Raw genomic sequence first — 20,281 nt, 5'->3', positions numbered from 1 at the left:
GCATGTAATTTTCTGTTTGTGTGTCTTTTCTTACCTCATCTCTGTAGCTTTTCCTCATTCAACCCTACTTCTATTCTGGGGTGATGGGGGTTATATTTTGTGTACCCTTCAAGTCAAAGAAAATGCTTCCTTTAACAAAAGTTAGTCCAGGAAAAAATTATTGAGAGCCTAAAATATCCCATACACCATGCTTACTATATGAGACTAAGATAGCATATGTTCATTAGATCATCTCCTTCCAACATGGAGGTGGGCAACAGGCAGACCTACAGGAAAAGTCAGAAGTTTTATGAAATGAACTTTTGAACACTTTTAGCACTTGGGTTCAAGTTGTGTCCAATTAAAAACTCTGGAGAGATATTTGTTGTTGATTCCTAGAATAACAATAATAACACTTCCTGCTTTCATTTACCAGTTGAAGGGAATATGGCCGAAAGATAATCCTGCAAAAAAAAATTCAATTGACAGAAAGCACAGTCTTGGTTTCATCTTATACATTTTCTAAACTTGTGTGTGTGTGTGTGTGTGTGTGTGTGTGTGTGTGTAGTCCTGGTGTGATGCTGTAGGATAAACACTGGACTGCAAACTGCAGTGTTGGTGGTTCAAACCCAACAACCACTCCTCTGGAGTCCTGGTATGGCGTTGTGGGCTAATAGGCTGGACTGCAAAGTCAGTTTGAACCAGAAAGTCGGTGATTCAAGCTTACCAGCTGCTCCTTGGAAACCCTATACAGGGCCGTTATGGGTCAGAACCAACCCCACAGCATTTAACAACAGCATATACTTGAGTCCTGGTATAGTGCTGCGGGATAATGCGCTGGCCTGCAAGGTCAATTTGAACTGCAAGATCAGATCGGTAGTTAAAACTCACCAGTCGCTCCTCAGAAGCCCTGAGTTGGAATATGTACATGGTGGTGGTGGTTATGTGCCATGGAGTAGGTTCCGATTCATAGCAACCCTGCCTGTATAGGGTTTCCGAGGCTGTAAATCTTTACGGGAGCAGAAAGCCTTATCTCTTCCCCATGGAACCACTGGTAGTTTCAAACTGCTGACCATGAGATTAGCAGCCCAATTTGTAACCAAGGTACCAAAGCTATATATACATATGTGCAACAGTGAGTCAAAAGTTATCTGCACTCTGGCTGTAAAATTTATCTTAATCACTTTTTTAAAAAGTCAAATAACATTATTTTTCAGAATAATGTCCTTGCTTTGCAATATACTGTGACCATCTGTTAGCAAGCTTTTGTACTCTCTTATTAAAAAGTGTTTTAGGCTGAGTTGCGAGCCTTGAACAACCTCTGTCTTCACTTCTTCATCAGAGGTGAATCTTTGTCCTTGAAGAGCTGTTGTCTGGGGACCATACAGGTGAAACATCAGGACTATAGGGAAGATGGACTTCTGGTGTGGCACTGTGGATAAGCACTAGAATTCAAACCACAAGTTCAGAAATTCAAACCCAGCAGCTTCTCCTTGGAGACCCTATACAAGGTCGCTATGAGTCGGAAGTGACTCTGTGGCACTTTATAACAGCAACATAGGGAGGATGCTTTAACACCTCAAAACAAAGTTTTTGCAGTGTGGACAGAGGTAGTCATGCAAGATCACAATGCTCTTGGATAGCAATCCTCTGTGTTTAATCCAAAATTTAGTTTTCATCTCTGCAGTGAGCATCTCATTGTAACGAGCACTGTTGATTGTTGAAAAATTTCCTGGTAGTTTTCCTTAAGAATCCCAGAAAACTGTAGACATTAATTTTCCAGCTGATGGTTGACTTTTGGACTTTTCTTGGTTGACAATTGAGGACGTTTCTATTCCATACTCTGCCATTTACTCTCAGGCTCATAGTGATGAGTCCATGACTCATCACCAATAACAATATTTTTAAAGAAATTTTACCTTCATTAGAGTATCAGCCCAAATTTTGTTTGCAGATGTCCAAACGTTTCTGTTAATGCTCTTCTGTGAGTTGTTTCAGTACCCATGTCACAAACACTGTTTGAAGCTCAAGTCTGTCATGGATTATTTCATAGGCAGAGCCATGGCAAATTTGCAAATGATTTGTCACACAGTCCACTGTCACTTGTCTATTTGCCACATTCATTTCACATGGACACTCAATGTTGTCATCAGTGGTGGATGTGGATGGGTGTTTTAATAAAACTGAACTGTGGTTATTTATGAGAGTGAGTCAAAAATTATCCACACTCCAATTATGTTAAAGCAGCAGTCCATGTCACAGTTGATGACAATATTATGCCTTGGTTGCATGGTGTTTATTAGTTGGACAGTTAACCTCAAGGTCAGAAGTTCAAAACTACCAGCTGCTCCATGGGGGAAAGATGAGGCTTTCTGCTCCCGTAAAGATTTACAGCCTCAGAAACCCTGTTCAGGGTCGCTATGGATCGGAACCGACTCAACGGCACTTAACAACAACAATAATGAGTTGGAACTGACGCTATAGCACATAATTACCACCACCATCAAACTTTGGATTAAATGCAGAGGACTGCTATTCTAGGGCGTGTGATCTTGCATGACAATACACATCCACACACTCCCCACACTACTGACACTCTGCAAAAATTTCCCTTTCTTTGGTGTTAAAGCATCCCCGTTATAGTCTTTGTCTTGCTCCACTGGACTTTCACCTCTTTGGTCCCCTGAAAGCAGCCCTTTGAGAATGAAGATTCACCTTTGATGAAGTTAAGACAAGGGAGCATTTGTTACTTGCAGCTCAACCTAAAACATTTTTCAATAAGGGAATACAAAAGCTTGTTGACAGATAGACAAAGTGTATTGAAAAACAAGGACATTGTTTTGAAAAATAATGTATTTGTCTTTTTAAAAAGGTGATTAAAATAAATTTTACAGCCAGACTGCAGATAACTTTTGTATTTCTCTTTTCTAAAAGTTGATTAAGATACATTCTACAGTCAGAGTGTGGATAGTTTTTGACTCACCCTTGTAGATCCCTGTAAGGGTAAGTGTTGAACTACTAGGAACCACAAGATTGAGCTACTAACCACAAGCGGTGCTGTAAGATATGTGTTGGGCTACTAACCACAATGTTGGTGGTTCAAAATCACCAGCCAGTCCATGGGAGAGAAATGAAGCTGCCTGCTCCCATAAAGATTTCCATTCTCAGAGACTTTCAGCATTGTTAGGAGTCAGAACTGACATGAGGGTGTGAGTTTTCTGTGCTTTTTTTCATATATATACATATGTAGGAGCTCTGGTAGCATCGTGGTTGCGAGTTGGACTGCCAACCACAAGGTCAGCAGTTCGAAACTACCAGTGGTTCCATGGGAGACAGATGAGGCGTTCTGCTCCCGTAAAGATTTATAGCCTTGGAAACCCTGTTCAGGGTCACTGTGAGTCAGAACTGACTCCACGGTACTTAACAACCACCACAACAACAACATATACATATGTACACTTCCCCTACATGCTTCCCCTACATGTGGGAGTCCTGGTGTGATGCTGTAGGATAAGTCCTAGCCTTCTAACTGCATATGTAGTCCTTTAAATGACTCTATAATAAGAGAACTGTTTTGTATGAATTTGTGAAGTTCACTGTCAATTCAGATCAATAAATCCTGAACTGGTGAATTAAAAAAAAAATGCAATTTATTGAATGGAGGTAAAGGTTGTATAGATTGGATTGCTTGTTTCAGCTTTGAAAGCTAAAGAACAGGCTCAGTAGCAATGAGAGTAAATAGTTTCATGCTTATGCTGCCTCAGAATGCCTCACTAACTTCCCCTCCCCCTCCAGAGTTTTCTTTTTCAGTAGTCTCTCTGTAATCACCCTGACTGGGCTCTACAGATTCATCAAGAAATGGTGCTTTGAGAAGAGCTACGATGCTGTCTAGACTGCAATGGAGAATTCCGGAATCTTGGTTCATGAATTTCTCTCCTACCTTAATTTATACTTGTAATCTCTGCCTGATTCTCTGCCATTCTCTGGATCTGTAAGTCCCATTCTCAGCTATAAGACCCCTAATTTATCAGGCAGTAATGACCTATATTCATTTTGTAATGCTTTTGGGTACTTTTATGATAGAGAGTTTGTATTTTTCCACTAGATAAGACTAGAGTATGTCTTAGGTTGGGTTCTCTAGAGAAGCAAAACCAGTGAAATTTATAAACGCACAGTTGCACAGGTGGAAGAGTGCCAAATCTGAGTCAGATAAACCAATATTGGTAGGTAGGTCTGGCAGGCAGACAGGCAGGTCCAACATGCAATCCGACAGGTCCATTATGTGGGCAGACAGATCTAGTAGGCAGGTAGTTAATAAAGTAGGCACTGGCTCAAGTCAAAAGAAGCAGAGGCTGTATAACAAACCAGATGCAAGATCCAGACCCATAGAAAGCAAACAAGCTTTTCCTGAGTGTCCATTATGTTGGAAGCAGGCCACATCCCTGAAAAATACATCTTTTCAGTTGATTGGCTGCTCCTAGCCAATCATCATAGGGTTAACTAAGCCTGCTCATAGTCAATCATCATAGAGTTCACACTGTATTTGATCTCACCATGGGGATAACCACATGTCAGTTGCCAAACCACTGGGAATCCTGGCTCAGTCATGTTGACACAAAACTCTAACTACCACAAGCATGGGTATTAGGATTTGACTGTCTGGTTTCAAATCCTAGCTAAATAACTTAGATCATGGGAACATTCCTTAATATCTCTAAGACTCAGTTTGTTCATCTATAAAATAGGGATAATTATGCTGTTTATCCTCAAAGTGTTAAGATGTAAAGCACAACTGAAAATGAGAAGAAACAGCTGCAAACATTCATTAGTAATCAAAATGAATCCAGGAAAATTAGAAGTCATTGAAAATGAAATTGAACACATAAATATTGAATTCCTAGGCATTAGTGAGCTGAATTGACCATTTGAATTGGGCAGTCACATGGTTTACCATGCCAGAAATGACAAAATGAAGAGGAATGCCTCACATTCATTGTCAAACAGAGCACTTTAAGATATATCTTGCAGTAAAATGTTGTCTGTGATAGGACAATACCCATATACCTACGAGGGAAACCAGTTAATAACACTATTATTTAAATTTATTCACTAACCACTAAAGATCGTGATAATGAAATTAAAGTATTATATCAACTTCTTCCATTTGAAATTAATCAGTCCTGAAGTCAAGATACATTGATAATTACTAGCAATTTGAATGAGAAAGTTGGAAACAAAAAGAAAGCATCAGTACTTGGAAAATATGGCCTTGGTGGTAGAAATGATGCTGGAGATCGTATGATAGCACATTCCAAGACCAATGACTTAATCATTGCAAATACCTTTTTCAAACACATAAAACACTACTATACACAGCCTTCTGTATGGATTGCACTTCCATGTGAATGAATCAAAAATCCTCCCAACTCGATCAAGAGATAGCATCATGATAAATGGAAAAAGTTGAAGTTGTCAAAGACTTCATTTTGCTTGGATCCACAATACATCTCATGAACGTAGTAGTCAAGAAATCAAATGACAGATTGCATTAGGCAAATCTGCTGCAAAGATGTCTAAGGACTAAGGTATACCTGACCGAAGTCATGAATCCTAGATTGAGTTATCTATAGAAGCAAAACCAGTGAGATGGTAGCCTATTGACAACTTCTAGGATTGGTAGGCAATAGAGCAGGCCACTTGCTCAATTCCAAAGCCAGATGCAAGATCCAGACCCAGCAAAATGCAAGCAAACTTTGCCCCAGTGTCCAATATATTGGAAGCAGGTCATAACCCAGAGGAAACGTTAACTGATTGAATCTGATCGTATAAGGGATTATATTATATTAAATTTTACCATTGGGGTAACTAAATCTCAACTGCCAAACTAATGACAATCCTGGCCTAGTCAATTGACATAAAACCTTAATGATCACAGCATGGTATTTTCAATCACCAAATATGCATGTGAAAGTTGGACAATGAATAAGAAGACCGTTGAAGAATCAGTGCATTTGAATTTTGGTGTTGTTGAAGAATATTGAAAGTATCATGGACTGCCATAGTACAAAGAAATCTCTCTTGGAAGAACTATAATCAGAATGATCTTCAGAAGCGAGAATGGGGAGACTTCATCTCATATACTTTGGATATGCTATCAGAAGGGATCAGTTTCTAGAGAAGTTCATCAAGCTTGGTAAAGTGGAGGGGTAATGAAAAAGAGGAATGTCCAATAAGATGAATTGACCCAGAGGCAGCAACAATGGGCTCAAACATAACAACTGTGAGAATGGCACAAGACCAGACCTTGTTTCATTCTGTTGTGTATAGAGTTACTATGAGTTGGAACTGATTTTATGGAACATAACAAGTAAAAAAGCATTGCTAAAATAATCATAGAAAGTGTTATTAAACAGAAAGATAAAAATGTGAAGTTATTGTTTTGCAACATATCCTCCTTATAGGTCTGTGTACTTCTGAAGGCCATGTTTCCATCATTCAAACCCTTCCCTGAAGAATTTTGTGTGCTATGATTTACACCATTTTAAAACAGTAGTTTTGGCATCCAATAAGCACCCACATCATATTCTTTATAATGTTCTTTGAGTTTTAAGAAGAGAAAGAAGTCTCAAAGGTCATGGTCAGTGCTGTAGGGTGAAGGGGTAAGGTGTCCCATTGAAATTCTTCTAGGACAACCCTTGTTATCTTTGAAGAATGGTCAAGAGCATTGTCTGTCCTTCAGGAAAACAATTCCTCAGTACAATTTTCCTGGCATTTTTCTTAAAACTTCTTCATAATGCTATTGTTAGGTTCCATCAAGTCAGTCTGATTCATAGTGACCCTATGTCCATCAGAAAGAAACATTTTCCAGTCCTGCTCCATTTGAGTCCACAATTGCTGTTACACTTGAGTCCACCGCTGATGCTAGTGTCAATCCATTACATTGGGGGTCCTCTTCTTTGTCTCTGATTGTTCACTTTACCAAGCATGATGTCCTTCTCCAGGGATTGGTTCTGCTGAAAACATGTCCAGAATATGAAAGCTAAGTCTAATTATCCTGGCTTATAAGGAGCATTTGGTTGTACTTCTTCCAATATAGATTTGTTTGTTCTTCTGACAGTCCATGATACTTTCAATATTCTTCTCCCACACAAATGCATCCATTGTTCTATGGTCTTCCTTATTCATCGCCCACTCTGTCAATTTTCACATGCATATGAGGCTATTGAAATGCCATGATTTGGGTCAGGTGCACCTTAGTCCTCAAACTCCTATCTTTGCTCTTGAGCACTTTAAGTAGGTTTTGTGCACCAGACTTAGCTAGTGAAATTGTCTTGACAATGGTGATGGTGATTGCATGCCATAGACTTGATTCCAACTTATAGAGACTCTGTATAGGGTTTCTGAGACTAAATCTTTACAGGAGCAGAAAGCCTCATCTTTTACCCATGGAACTACTGGTAGATTCAAACTGCTGAATTTGCAGTTAGCAGCTCACTTCATAACCCACTATGTTACCAACTCCTATTCTTCATAATAAACCCCCACAACTGTCCTTTATCCTTCAAGAAAATCTATCAAGATTACCTTTACCCCACTGATACACAAAAAACGTCATCATAACCTTCTGAGCTGACCTTTTTGTCTTAAATTTAATGGATTCAGAAGAGCCCCTCCGTAATCACTTCTGTGATTGGACTTTGTACTCTTGATCATATTGTAAACTGTCCCTGGTTATGAATCATTCCATTTAATCTTGTTTCAAAGGAAGATCAGTTTTTAGAGCTAGCTGATCTTGCAACACTTTTGAGACCCATCTAGCTGAAAGCCTGCTACAGCCAAGATACTCACTTGATACTGAAAATACCGAAACTTGTGAGATTCCAATTTCAGTAGCTATCAAATCAGTGGTAATTCTATGGTCTTCTTCCACCAGTTTCTGGACTTCAGCCATAACCTCTTCATTCATTGAAGTTGATGGTCTTTCCCCTCTTGCCTCATCTTTGAGATCGTCTCAACCTTCCATTAACTGTCTAATCCATCTAAAAATTGTTGTTTTATTTGGGCAGCATCCTCATAAACTTCTTGCAAAGTTTCAATGACTTGGGAAGATATCTACTTGAATTTTTGTTTGAATTTTCATATTAGCCTTGACCTCAAAATAGTTTCTCCCTCCACATATGGCACAAAATTGTCCTTGTTTTTTAAAAGGCAGGATCAGCACTGGACTGTTAATTGCAAGGTCTGTGGTAAAAACCCACCAGCCATTCCTCAGAAACGCTATACAGAGTCACTGTGAATCAGAACTAACTTGATAACACTTAACAACAAGAAGACTAATACAAGTGTATTTACTGAACTTATCTACACCATCTACTGATCAGAGACACTTGTAAACACATTTAATTTGGAATAAACCCATGCATGTATTAACTGGAACCCTAGTAGCAATATTTTTGACTTACCATCCTGTGAGTGTGGATATGTGTACATGAGGGTAAGTCAGAAAATATCACTACTAGTGTTCCAACTATTCCATGCATAGTTTATTCAAAACAAAATGTGTTTAAACATGTCTCTGTAATCAGTGGATGACTACATACAATTTATTTCATCAATATACTTGTCTTGGTCTTGATAGGGTGGCTTCAAAAACAATGTTCAATCAAAGCACTGGCTTCTGAAGGGATCTGTTAGACCAGTTAAATTCAAGGTAGAGAGATTAGCTCAGTAGGTTATGGTAACTGTTTTTGAAGATTTCAAAAGGGAAATATTGATAGATTTTATTGAAGGATACAACATAACCATGGGTCTTATTAGGAACACGTTTTAAGAAAATTGAAAACTCTATTGGTGAGAAAAAGGTCAACAACATTGGGCTGAAGAATTGTTTTTCATCACGACAATGCACCTGCTCATTTTTAGAGGGTAGCAAGGACTGTTCTATGAAAATTCCATTGGGAAGCTTATCCCATCTTACCCACATCTTTGATTGTGCCCCTTCAGACTTCTTTCTATTCCCCAAACTCAAAAAATATTTTAAAGTAACATGATCTAGATCTCCCGAGTATGCCACAACTGCTGTTTGACAGGATGCAAGTCGAAGAGTGCAGGATTTTTCAGGGAAGGGTTGTTGTTATGTTATTAGGTACGAATGAATTGGTACCAACTCATAGCAACCCTATGAACAACAGAATAAAACACTGCCTGGTTCTGCACCAAGTTACAATCATTGTTATGTCTAAGCCCATTGCTGCTGCTACCACACCAATCCATCTCGTTGGGGGTCTTCCTTTTCCCCCCAACCTTCCACTTTACCTAACATGATATCCTTCTCCAGGAACTAGTCCCTCTTGATATGTTTGAAGTATAAGAGATGAAGTCTGGCCATCTGGCCTCCAAGGAGCATTGTGACTATACTTCTTCCAACATAAATTGGTTTGTTCTTTTGGCAGTGCTTTTAATATTCTCCTCCAATACCATAGCTCACATGCATTAATTGTACTATGGTCTTCCTTATTCACTGCCCAATTTCACATGCATATGAGGTTATTGAAAATACCATGGTTTGGGCCAGGCGTACCTTCCTCAGACCGACATCTTTGCTCTTGAACATTTTAAAGAGGTCTTGTACAACAGATTTGCCTAATGCAATATGTTGTTTGATTTCTTGACTGCTGCTTCCCTTAGTGTTGATGGTTGATCTGAGCAAAATGAAGTCTTTGACAACTTCAAATATTTTTCCCTTTATCTTAAAATTGTTTATTGATCTAGTGGTGAGTATTGTTTTCTTCTTTACATTGAGTTGCAACCCATATAGAAGGCTGTGGCTCTTGATCTTCATCAGTAAATTTTTTAAGTCCTTTTCACTTTCAACAAGCAAGGTTATATCATCTGCATACCATACGTTGTTAGAGAGTCTTCCTCCAATCCTGGTGCCACATTTTTCTTCATTTAATCCAGTTTCTCAGATACTGTGCTCAGCATTCAAATTGAATAATTGTGGTGAAAGAATACAACCCTGGTGCACACTTTTGCTAATTTTAAACCATTCAGCGTTCCCTTGTTCTGTTCGAACAACTGCCTCTTGGTCTATGTACAGGTTCCTCATGAGCACAATTGTTTCGGAATACTCATACTTTGCAATGTTGTCCATAGCTTGTCACACAATCAAAAGCTTTTGCATAGTCAATAAAGCACAGGTAAATATCTTTCTGGTATTCCCTACTTTCAGCGTACAGTTGCAGCCATTTTGTTTTACAATCTTTAGCAAAATTTTACTTGCAGGGTAAGGGCTGCTGTTGTTGTTGTTAAATGCCATCAAGTCAGTTCCTAACCATAGCAACACTGTATAGGGTTCCTGAGGAACAGCTGGTGAGTTTGAACCGCCAACCTTGTGATTCAAACCGACCTTTCAGCACCACACCAAGTGCCTTAGTCCACAGCACCATACCAGGACTCTAGGGAAGGGTTAGAGAGATGGAAACACATCCTTCAGAAGTGAACAGAACACAATATGACAAACTGACAGACTAGTTGTGGATATAGACCTAAATGGGGGATATTTTGTGAAACAGTAGTTTCACATTTTTATATTTTTGTTAAATAAATCTTCTATTATTTTGCAGCAATATTTTTGATGCACCCACTCATAGGTGTGTGTATTCATTTATTTGTACATACGAAGGAGGGGTCTTCAAAAAATTCATGGCAAAATGGAATTAAAGGATAATGAAATTTTTCCATGAATATTTTGAAACTCCCTTATATGTGTGTGTATATATGTGTGCTCATTCAAAGTGTCCTCAAAATAAGAATGGAATCTTTTTCTTCTACAAATTCCAGAATTTATTATAGGATAAACACATGGTAAGGACTCAGAAAACTGTAGTGTAATTAATGATCGTAAGAAACCCTGGGAATGAAGATTCCATGAATTTTTCTAAGACAACTTTTAAATACATTGTCTTTATTTACTTATTTTTATTGTTGCATAAACACATATATGAGTCCTGGTGTGGCCCTGCAGGATAATGTATTGGACCGCAAGGTTGGTTTGAATCACAAGGTCGGTGATTCAAACTAACCAGTCATTCCTAGGAAACCCTATTACTGGGTCACTATGAGTCAGAAGCAACTTGACGGCACTTAACAACAACAACAAAATATATATAATGCAACACTTGTCAATTCAACATTTTTCAGTTTTGTAACTTATTGATATCAGTAATGCTAATCATGCTATACAACCAGTTTCTTTAATGCTAAATTTCCCATCACTCTCAACAGAATTCACAGTTTCCCAAACATTGGCTCCCTCTGTGCCTTTACTTTTTTCCATTGGTAGAAACTAATAAATTTTGGTCTTTATACATGTGTCCATTCTTTTCACCTCATATGAGTGAGATCAGCCAGTATTCGTCTTTTCATGATGGATTTACTTCACTCGGCATATTGTTCTCAAGATTATCTCTGTTGTAGCATATATCAGATTTTCATTTCTCTTTAAGACTGAGTGATAGTCCATTGTATGTATGTACCACATTTTATTTACCCACTTATCCATTGATGAGCCTTTACATTGTTTCCACATTTTACCTATTGTGAATAGTGCGACAATAAACATTGGTATACATGTATCTGTTCATGCTTTCAAGTCCCTGGGGTTCTTCTCTGCATTTTAGTTGTGGCTCTGCTACAAATTAAGCATAATCTTAGAAGTGACATGGTTTTCTTATCTAAAACATAAGGAGTTGGCATGTCAAAATCACTGAAACTCTTAAATTCCATGTTCGCTTCCCCTTCTTTCCTCTGCTCTGGTTTCTTAGGATGGCCAGAGTTTAAGTACTACCTGAGTACAGGATATTTATCTCTATACTTTTCTATGAGACCAGATGGCCCAGGTGTACCAAATCAAATAGTTGGATGCTTCTGAATAGAGGAGCTCAAACATAGGAATTAAGAACATGACTAAGAATTGTAAGACCTTCATTCAAGTCCTGGCTCTGTCTTCTTCTGTCTGTGTTATGTCAAAAAATCATGTACTCTCTCCTGACATACTTTCAAAGTAGGAGTGTTATTCCAGTTCTGTTTATCATTCAGTATTGGGTGAGGCTTCCAGAAGATTGTGTGCCTTGTTGAGTGTAACATGTACGTTGCTATAGTTGTGCTGTCATTGTTTTTAGGTTAGGATGCAATGGTTCCCTTACTTTGGATTTCCTTGCAGAGGTCAGATTGTGCATAACTAATATAGGCAGAAAAATGAGAGGTGTGAAAGGGGTTGGATTCCAACCATCTTTTCAAAGACTTTAGGAATAATGATAATGATGATAGCGCATAATGACAACAGAAGCCCCTTTCAATTAAATGTCGATAATGTGACAAATATTCTTTAATTGCATTGCATATATTATCTGTTTTAATCTTTGAAACAAATCCATGTAATAATGAAAACTTTTATTATTCCCATTTTACAGATGAGCAAACATCCCAGGAAGGTCTGATATTCAGTAAGTGGCATGACTACAAGTCTGCCTAATTTCCAAGTTTGGCCTCTTCACTACTGTATTGTGTTGCCTCCAAAAGAATGGAGGCAGAATGAAATTAAAGTATTGTCTAGCCTAGTATTACTGTATTGAAGCTTTGGAACCTCTGGCCTCTAATATGTTAAATGTCTCTGGCTGCTAATCACACAGACATATCTCCTCCCAAAAAAGAAGCAATGGACCTGGAGCTTTGGAAGATGAAATAGAAATGGAACACTCAAGGACATAAGGGATGGAGGAGTGTATGAGAGAACTGAAGCTTGGTAAAACTAACTGGTCAGGGGTGCTAGGAGTCCAGGAAAGAGTGAGTAGTATGATACATAAAGCACTACTAGGAGTCATTCCAATCAGGAAGCAGTTAAGAATCCAGACCTGGAATTCACAAGTGCATATGATGTTCAAGAACACTTATGAAAAGACAAGACCAGGGTTCAAGCTTACTTCTAAAGATCAACTGCACCCATGGAAGGGCAAGGCCATTTTCAGAGCGGGAAGAAAATGCAATTGCTCAGGTCATCTAGAGTAGCAAGGTCTTGGCTTAGTAAGATCACGTTCTCTCCACTGTTTGCTAAATACTGACACAGTAACTTAGAGGGCCATTTCCATGGAAAAATCCCTGTGAGCCCTCCATTTATCTCCCATAACTGGCCTATAGGGGAGGTTTAGATTGATTGTTGATGGAGTCAGAGATTTTCATTAGAAACAATGCATGAAAAGTTATGGAGCACAGAGAGCCCTGGAGTCAAAGCTGGTTCTGGTCCCAGTTTTGCCACAGCCTGTCTTCTCCTCCTCCTCTTTCAACAGGACAGATGCTGCTGTGTCCTTCGCCAAGGACTTCCTTGCAGGTGGAGTGGCCATGGCCATCTCCAAGACCACAGTAGCACCCATTGAACAGGTCAAGCTGTTGCTGCAGGTGCAGCATGGCGGCAAGCAAATCACTGCAGATACGAAGTACAAGGGAGTTATCGATTGTGTGGTTCGCATCCCCAAGGCACACGGAGTCCTGCCCTTCTGACATGGTAACCTGGCCAATGTCATCAGATACTTCCCCACCCAACCTCTCAACTTTGTCTTCAAAGAGAAATACAAGCAGATCTTCCTGGGTGGTGTGGACAAAAGGACCCAGTTTGAGAGCTACTTTGCCGGGAATCTGGCATCCAGTGTTGCTGCTGGGGTGACATCCTTGTGCTTCGTGTACCCTCTTGATTTTACCCATACCCATCTAGCAGCTGATGTGGGGAAAGCTGGTGCCTGCCGAACGAGAGTTCAAAGATCTTGGTGACGGCCTGGTTAAGATCTCCAAGTCTGATGGGATTAAGGGCTTTATCAAGGTTTTAATGTGTCTGTGCAAGGTATTATCATCTGCCTACTTCAGTATCTATGACACTGCAGATCCCAAGAATACTCACATCTTTGTCAGCTGGATGATCACTCAATCGGTCATGGTTGTGGCCGGGTGGACATCCTACCCATTCTACACTGTTCGTCGTCTCATGATGATACAGTCAGGGCACAAAGGAACTGATATCACGTACACAGGCACCGTTGACTGGTGGAGGAAGATTGCACATGATGAAGGAGACAAAGACTTTCTCAAGGGCGCATGTTCCAATATGCTCAGAGGCATGGGTGGCGCTTATGTGCTTGTCTTGTATGATGAAGTCGAGAAGTACACATAAGTTATTTCCTAGTTTGTTTTCCCCCTGTGACTGGGCATGTTGTATTATGGAACAGATATGAGCATTCTTGACAGACAGTTGCTGTCTATATCCATGGCAACTATCTACTGGTGGAAAATGAGAAGCAATAACATTCATCCGACCAGATTTCTCTTAAAGTCATTTCCATGATGATACTGATGATGATGATGGGACTCAGTTATATGTTTTATTCCAGTCACTCCTAATAAAGAAAAATTTGAAGGAATAAAAAGATCTGAAACACAAACACAAAAGTTATGGAGCACAAACATCAGCTAAATTCAAGGAAGATATTTCCAGTAGTCTACTGTCTAAAAATTGGGTGGAATAGCAAATTTCCCATCCTTGGGGATGTTTAGTAAAAGGTAGATGGTACCTTGGGGCAGAGTATGTAGAATATTTTAGACACCAAGGCAGGCAATTGTGGGAAAAGAGGAGAAAAACATGGATTTTTTTTTTTTTTCACTGTATTTCCTGGGACTTTATGATTTTAGTCTCTATGATCACAATATATAAAAACAAGCACTCTTCCCTTTGGTCCAAGGTTTGGGAATAACCAAAATTCATATTTTCCTTTTCTTTATTTTTGTTTTTAACTCAAACAATTTCTTTGAAAACTACTAGCCTTATTAAGGAGTCCTGGTATCGTGCTGTAGGTTAATGTGCTGGACTGCAAAGTCAGTTTGAACTGCAAGGTTGGCAGCTCAAGCTCACGGGCTGTTCTTTGGAAACCCTACACAGGATCGCTATGGGTTGGAAACCACTCTACGACACTTAACAACAACAACAGCCTTATTAAAGACGAGGAATGGAGAATTTGATATTCAGTAACATAACTAATAGAAAATGGGTATTTGATTAATAGTGATACAATCGACCACAGAGCATATATTATTTGATGGTGAGGTCTGGTAAGTGTTTTTTTTATGAATGAACCCATATAAAGAAATGGGCAAAGCCTGATCCATGTAAAGGGAGAAAGTAAGCATAAAGAGTTTGAGGAAGGAATGAGCTTAGCATGTTTGAGGAATACCTAGAAGGAATGCAGAGAGCAAGTATGGCTGGAACAGAGAGAACAAGAGACAGGAGATGAGCTCAGAGCTAGGCAGGGAGGGGCACAATCACCAGGACATTTCAGTGCAGTTGTCACAATTTAGTGAGTAGCTGTTCAGTACTCACCATATTCTATGCAGGTTTTAGGCTCTTGTGAACATATTAGGGGGAAAACAGACAAAAATCTTATGGAATTTAAACTTTTAGTGGAGGAAAAGACACCATAAACAACAAATGTAATAAGTAAGCTATATAGCAAATGGTGATAAATTCTGTGGAAAGTAGATCAAGATATGTTGGGTCAGTAGTAAGGGGATAGTTGGATACAAATTTAAATGGGGGTATACAGGGTAATTATCATTTAGAAAGTGACATTTGAGCAAAGGATTAAAGGAGGTGGGGTCATTGACTACTCATATATTATAATTAAGAGTCTCCAGTCCTGATGCAATGTTTGTCTTCATATAGTCTGATTTCTCAGGTCATTTGTTCAGCATACAAATGGAATAAGTAAGGTGATAGAACACAGTCCTGTTTGTATGCCTTTTCCATTTTTAAACTCCACAGTATCCCCTCATTTAGATCTAAGGGCTGCCTCTTGATCCATGTACAAGAGCACAATTAAGTGTTCTGAAAGTGCCATTCTTTGAAATGGTAGGAGGAGGACTAACTGACAAATTTGTTGTTATGTGATATGTAGATGACACAACCTTGTTTGCTGAAGAAAATGAAGGTGACTTAACCACTTACCAATGAAGGTCAAAGCTACAGTTTTCAGTATTCATACTTGATTGTGAAGAAACAAAAATCTATCAACTGGACCAATAAACAACATCATGGTAAATAAAGAAGGAAGTGAATTTGTCAATGATGTCATTCTACTTGAATTCACAATCAACATTCATCAAAGAAGCAGTCAAGAAATCAAACAATGGATGGAACTGGATACATCTTCTACAAAAGACCTATGTAAAGTATTGTAAAGGAAAGATTCCACTTTGATGACTAAGATGTTTCTGACCCCAGATATGGCCTTTAAAATTATATGCATGTGAAAGTTGGATAATGAAAAAGGAAGACAAAAGAAGAATTGATGAATTTGAACTGTGGTATTGGTGAAGAAATCGAACATACTATGACTGCCTGAATAATATACTAATCAGTCTTAGAAGAAATACAACCAGAATGTTCCTTGGGAACAAGGATGGCAACACTTCATCTTGTTTGCTTTGAATATGTTTTCAAGAAAGACCAATCTCTAGAAAGGACACATGTTTAGTAGAGGGCCAATGAGAATGAGGGAAGCCCTCAATGTGAAACATTCATACGGCAGCTGTAACAATATACTCAAACATGAAGATGGTACAGGACCTGGCAAAGTTTTGCCCTGTTATACACAGTGTCACCACTAGTCAGAGCTGGCTCAATGATAACTATCACAATATAGTTAGAAACACCAAAATTTGCAAGTGTAGTCTAAATGTGATGAGATGCCTTCAGAGGGTTTTGGTCAATGTAATGTTATGATCAGATTTACATTTAAAATGTAATCTGGCTGCCTGTGGGAATACTTTGAAGGTATGTTAAGTGTGAGGATGATTAAAAGTGGTGTTGTTGTTGTTAGGTGCCATCGAGTTGGTACCAACTCATAGCAACCTTATGTACAGCAGAACGAAACACTGCCCGATCCTGGGCCAACCTCATTACTGTTGCCACTCTTGAGCCCATTGATGCTGCCACTTTGTCAATCCATCTCACTGGGGGTCTTCCTCTTTTTCTCTGACGCTCCACCTTACCAAACATGATATCCTTCTCCAGTGATTGGTCCTTCCTGACAATATGTCTGAAGTATTAGAGATGAAGTTTGGCCATCCTGGCCTCCAAGGAGCACTCTGGCTGTACTTCTTCCAACACAGATCTGTTAGTTCTTTTGGCAGTCCACAGCACTTTCAATATTCTCCTCCAACACCATAACTCAAAAGCATCAATTCTTCTATGGTCTTCCTTATTCGCTGTCCAGCTTTCTCATGTATATGAGGTTATTGAAAATACCATGGCTTGGGTCAGGCGCACCTTAGTCTTCAAGCTAAGATCTTTGCTCTTCAACACTTTGAAAAGGTCATGTGCAGCAGATTTGCCTAATGCAATACGTCGTTTGATTTCTTGAGTGCTGCTTCCATGAGTGTTGATACTTTGATCCAAGAAAAATGAAGTCCTTGACAACTTCAATTTTTTCTCCATTAATAAGAATGTTGTTTAGTGGTGCAGGATTTTTATTTTCTTTACACTAAGATGCAATCCATACCGAGGGCTGTGCTCTTTGATCTTCATCAGTAAATATTTTAAGTCTTCTTCACTTTCAGCAAGCAAGGTTATATCATCTGCATATCGCAAGTTGTTAATGAGTCTTGTAGCAGAAGAATATTCAGGAGGCCCTTGCCTCCTAGTTTTTCATGTGAAAAATGAAGACTTGAACAAGGGTGATAAATGTGAAGGTGGAAATGGTGAGAAACGGTCAGAATTTTTAAGAGCAAGTAAATATGATTTGGTATATAGCTTGGATAACGTCTAGGTTTTTTAACTGATAAAGGTGTACCTGACCCAAATGATGGCTTTTAAATAGCCTCGTATATATATAAAAGCTGGACAATGGATCAGGAAGGCAGAAGAGGGATGTATACATTTAAATTATGGTGTTAGCAAAGAATGGTAAGTATACCATTGACTGCCAGAAGAACCACCAAATCTTTCTTGGGAAATGTACAGCCAGAATCGTCCTTAGAAAGAAGGATAGTGAGACTTCATCTCCTGTACTTTGGGGAGGTGTTCAGGAGGGACCAGTCCCTGGAAAAAGCAGCGGATCAGCAAAAAAGAGGAAGCCTCACAATAGCAAGGATTGACACAGTGACTGCAACAATGGGCTCAAACACAACAACAATCGTTAGTTTTCCACAGGAACAGACAGTGTTTCCTTAACAACAACATTAGGTAACCACATGGAGCTCAAAGGAGAGATTGAGGCTGGATATTTGCATTTCAAGATCATGACAGAGTAGATACTACTTAATTTTGAAACTAGAGAAGCATACGTTGGACATATGTATAAAGAGTGTGTGGCGGGGAGAGGGGTGGGATAAGAACTGAGAAATTAGCCCTGGGCATACTGATATTTAGAGATTAGAATGAAGAGGAATCAGCAAGAAGCCTGAGGAGAAACACCAAAAAAGTAGGGGGATAATATAAGAAAAAAAAAAGAACAAGCAAAAATATAAAACAAAAGCAGACCATTGTTCCAGAAGACCAGACACTGTTCCAGAAAACAAAAAGATAAAGAGTTGTAATAAGAAGGGAGCAGTTAACTCTGAAACGTTAACTGAGAAGTCATGTATACTTAAGACTGAAATCTATCCTTTGTGTTCAAGGTGGAAGGTGGACTTGACAAGACGGTTTGATTAGTCTGTTAAGAATGAAATCTCACTGGAAAATTCTACATAACAAATTATTGTTGTTAAGTGCCATTGAGTTGGTTCCGACTCATAGTGGCCCTGAATAGGATTTCTGAGGAACGACTTGATGGGTTTGAACCACTGACCTATCAGTTAGCTGTTCAGTGCGTCAAGGAACTCTGGTGGTGCCATGGCTAAAATGTTTGGCTGCTAACTGAAGGGCCTGTGGTTTGAAGCTAATATCTCCAGTCAGTTTGCAGGAGAAAGATGTGGCAGTGTGCTTCCATAAAGATTTACAGACTTGGAAGCCCTATGGGGCAAATCTACTCTGCCCTATAGGGTCGTGATGGAGTCCCGACGTGGCACCATGAGATAAAGCCCTGGACTGCACAGTCAGTTTGAACCACTAGATAGGTGGTTCAAACCACCCTAAGAAGAGTCCTTATGATCTGGAAGTGACTCGATGGCACTAATAACAAAATATTGTTATTTGTTGTTAAGTGCCCTCGAGTCAGTTCCAACCATGTAGAGGGTTTCTGAGGAGCAGCTGGTGAGCTTGAACCACTGACCTTACAGTTCAAAGTGACTTTCCAGTCTAGGGCATTAACCCACAGTGCTACATTAGGAGTCAATAACAAAATAATCATTGAATGTTAGAATCGACTCCACCATTCTTCACCAAATATTTTGGCTGGAAGGAGCTATTGAGCTAAGAGATGTTTTATTTTGTCTTTACTATGTTTGTTTTCACTTGGTTTTACCTTTGTTAGTTTACATGAGAGATCTCACACCTTTGCTATGTTTTGAGTCATGGGCCTCTCACACAGGTGTGAGCTGTGTCACCTTTTATGGTCCACAGGCCCTTATGCATTGACTTTTATTCTGGTTGATTTTATTTCTTCCTCAAGGCCATGAAGTCATGTCAGAACAGAGGCACAGTTGAATTCAGAGCCAGTCTCTCACAGGTCCCTTTGCCTTGTCTGATACTGTCTGGCGGACACTAGCAATATGAAAGATTTCCTGTGGAAAAGAATTATCTAGCACTCCTCAGTCCTGTCAGTACTTAGTGGCATAGACCTCTGAATTCTAATTCCTTCCTGGTTTATTTTATTCTAATAGTCTATTAATATCTGTATTCCTTCTTACTGGGAGCCAACATTAGGTCTTAGGGACCAATGGTGAGCATGAAGGTATTATGTCTTCTCTTGTATCTGTTTTGAGATTATTTTTCAGGGTTGTAAAACAGTTACTTCCCTTACTAAGTAAAACAATTCTGAAGGAAGTTTTGTCAAGAATTGGAGGTAATTCCACTTTAGGTTTCATGATTTTGCAATGCTCTAGCTCCACCCAGTTTGGTGTCACCTGCAAATATAAAATACAACCCTAGTTCTACAAAATTAGCATATAAACCCAGCCCAGAAACAATTAGCCAGCATGAGTTTGGCACTCATTTCTGTGATTACTCTGTTCCTTAGGTATACGTTCCCACATGAACAATGGAATCTATGGTTTACTGGTGATCTAAAGCTGAAAATCAATTTCCACTGAGGAACTCTCTTTA

At 39.2% G+C, this 20,281-nt stretch overlaps 1 pseudogene; it reads left to right on the top strand.

The window, feature by feature from the left end:
• The first annotated feature begins 13,226 nt into the window (after positions 1-13,226).
• Positions 13,227-14,200, top strand: LOC102831491 (annotated as a pseudogene).
• The last annotated feature ends 6,081 nt before the right edge of the window (positions 14,201-20,281 follow it).

Source organism: Chrysochloris asiatica, unplaced genomic scaffold (genome assembly GCF_000296735.1).
Source record: "Chrysochloris asiatica unplaced genomic scaffold, ChrAsi1.0 scaffold00069, whole genome shotgun sequence".
NCBI classification, from domain to species: domain Eukaryota; kingdom Metazoa; phylum Chordata; class Mammalia; order Afrosoricida; family Chrysochloridae; genus Chrysochloris; species Chrysochloris asiatica.
Note: the sequence above shows the minus strand (reverse complement) of the source record. Positions and strands in the feature narration are given on the sequence as shown.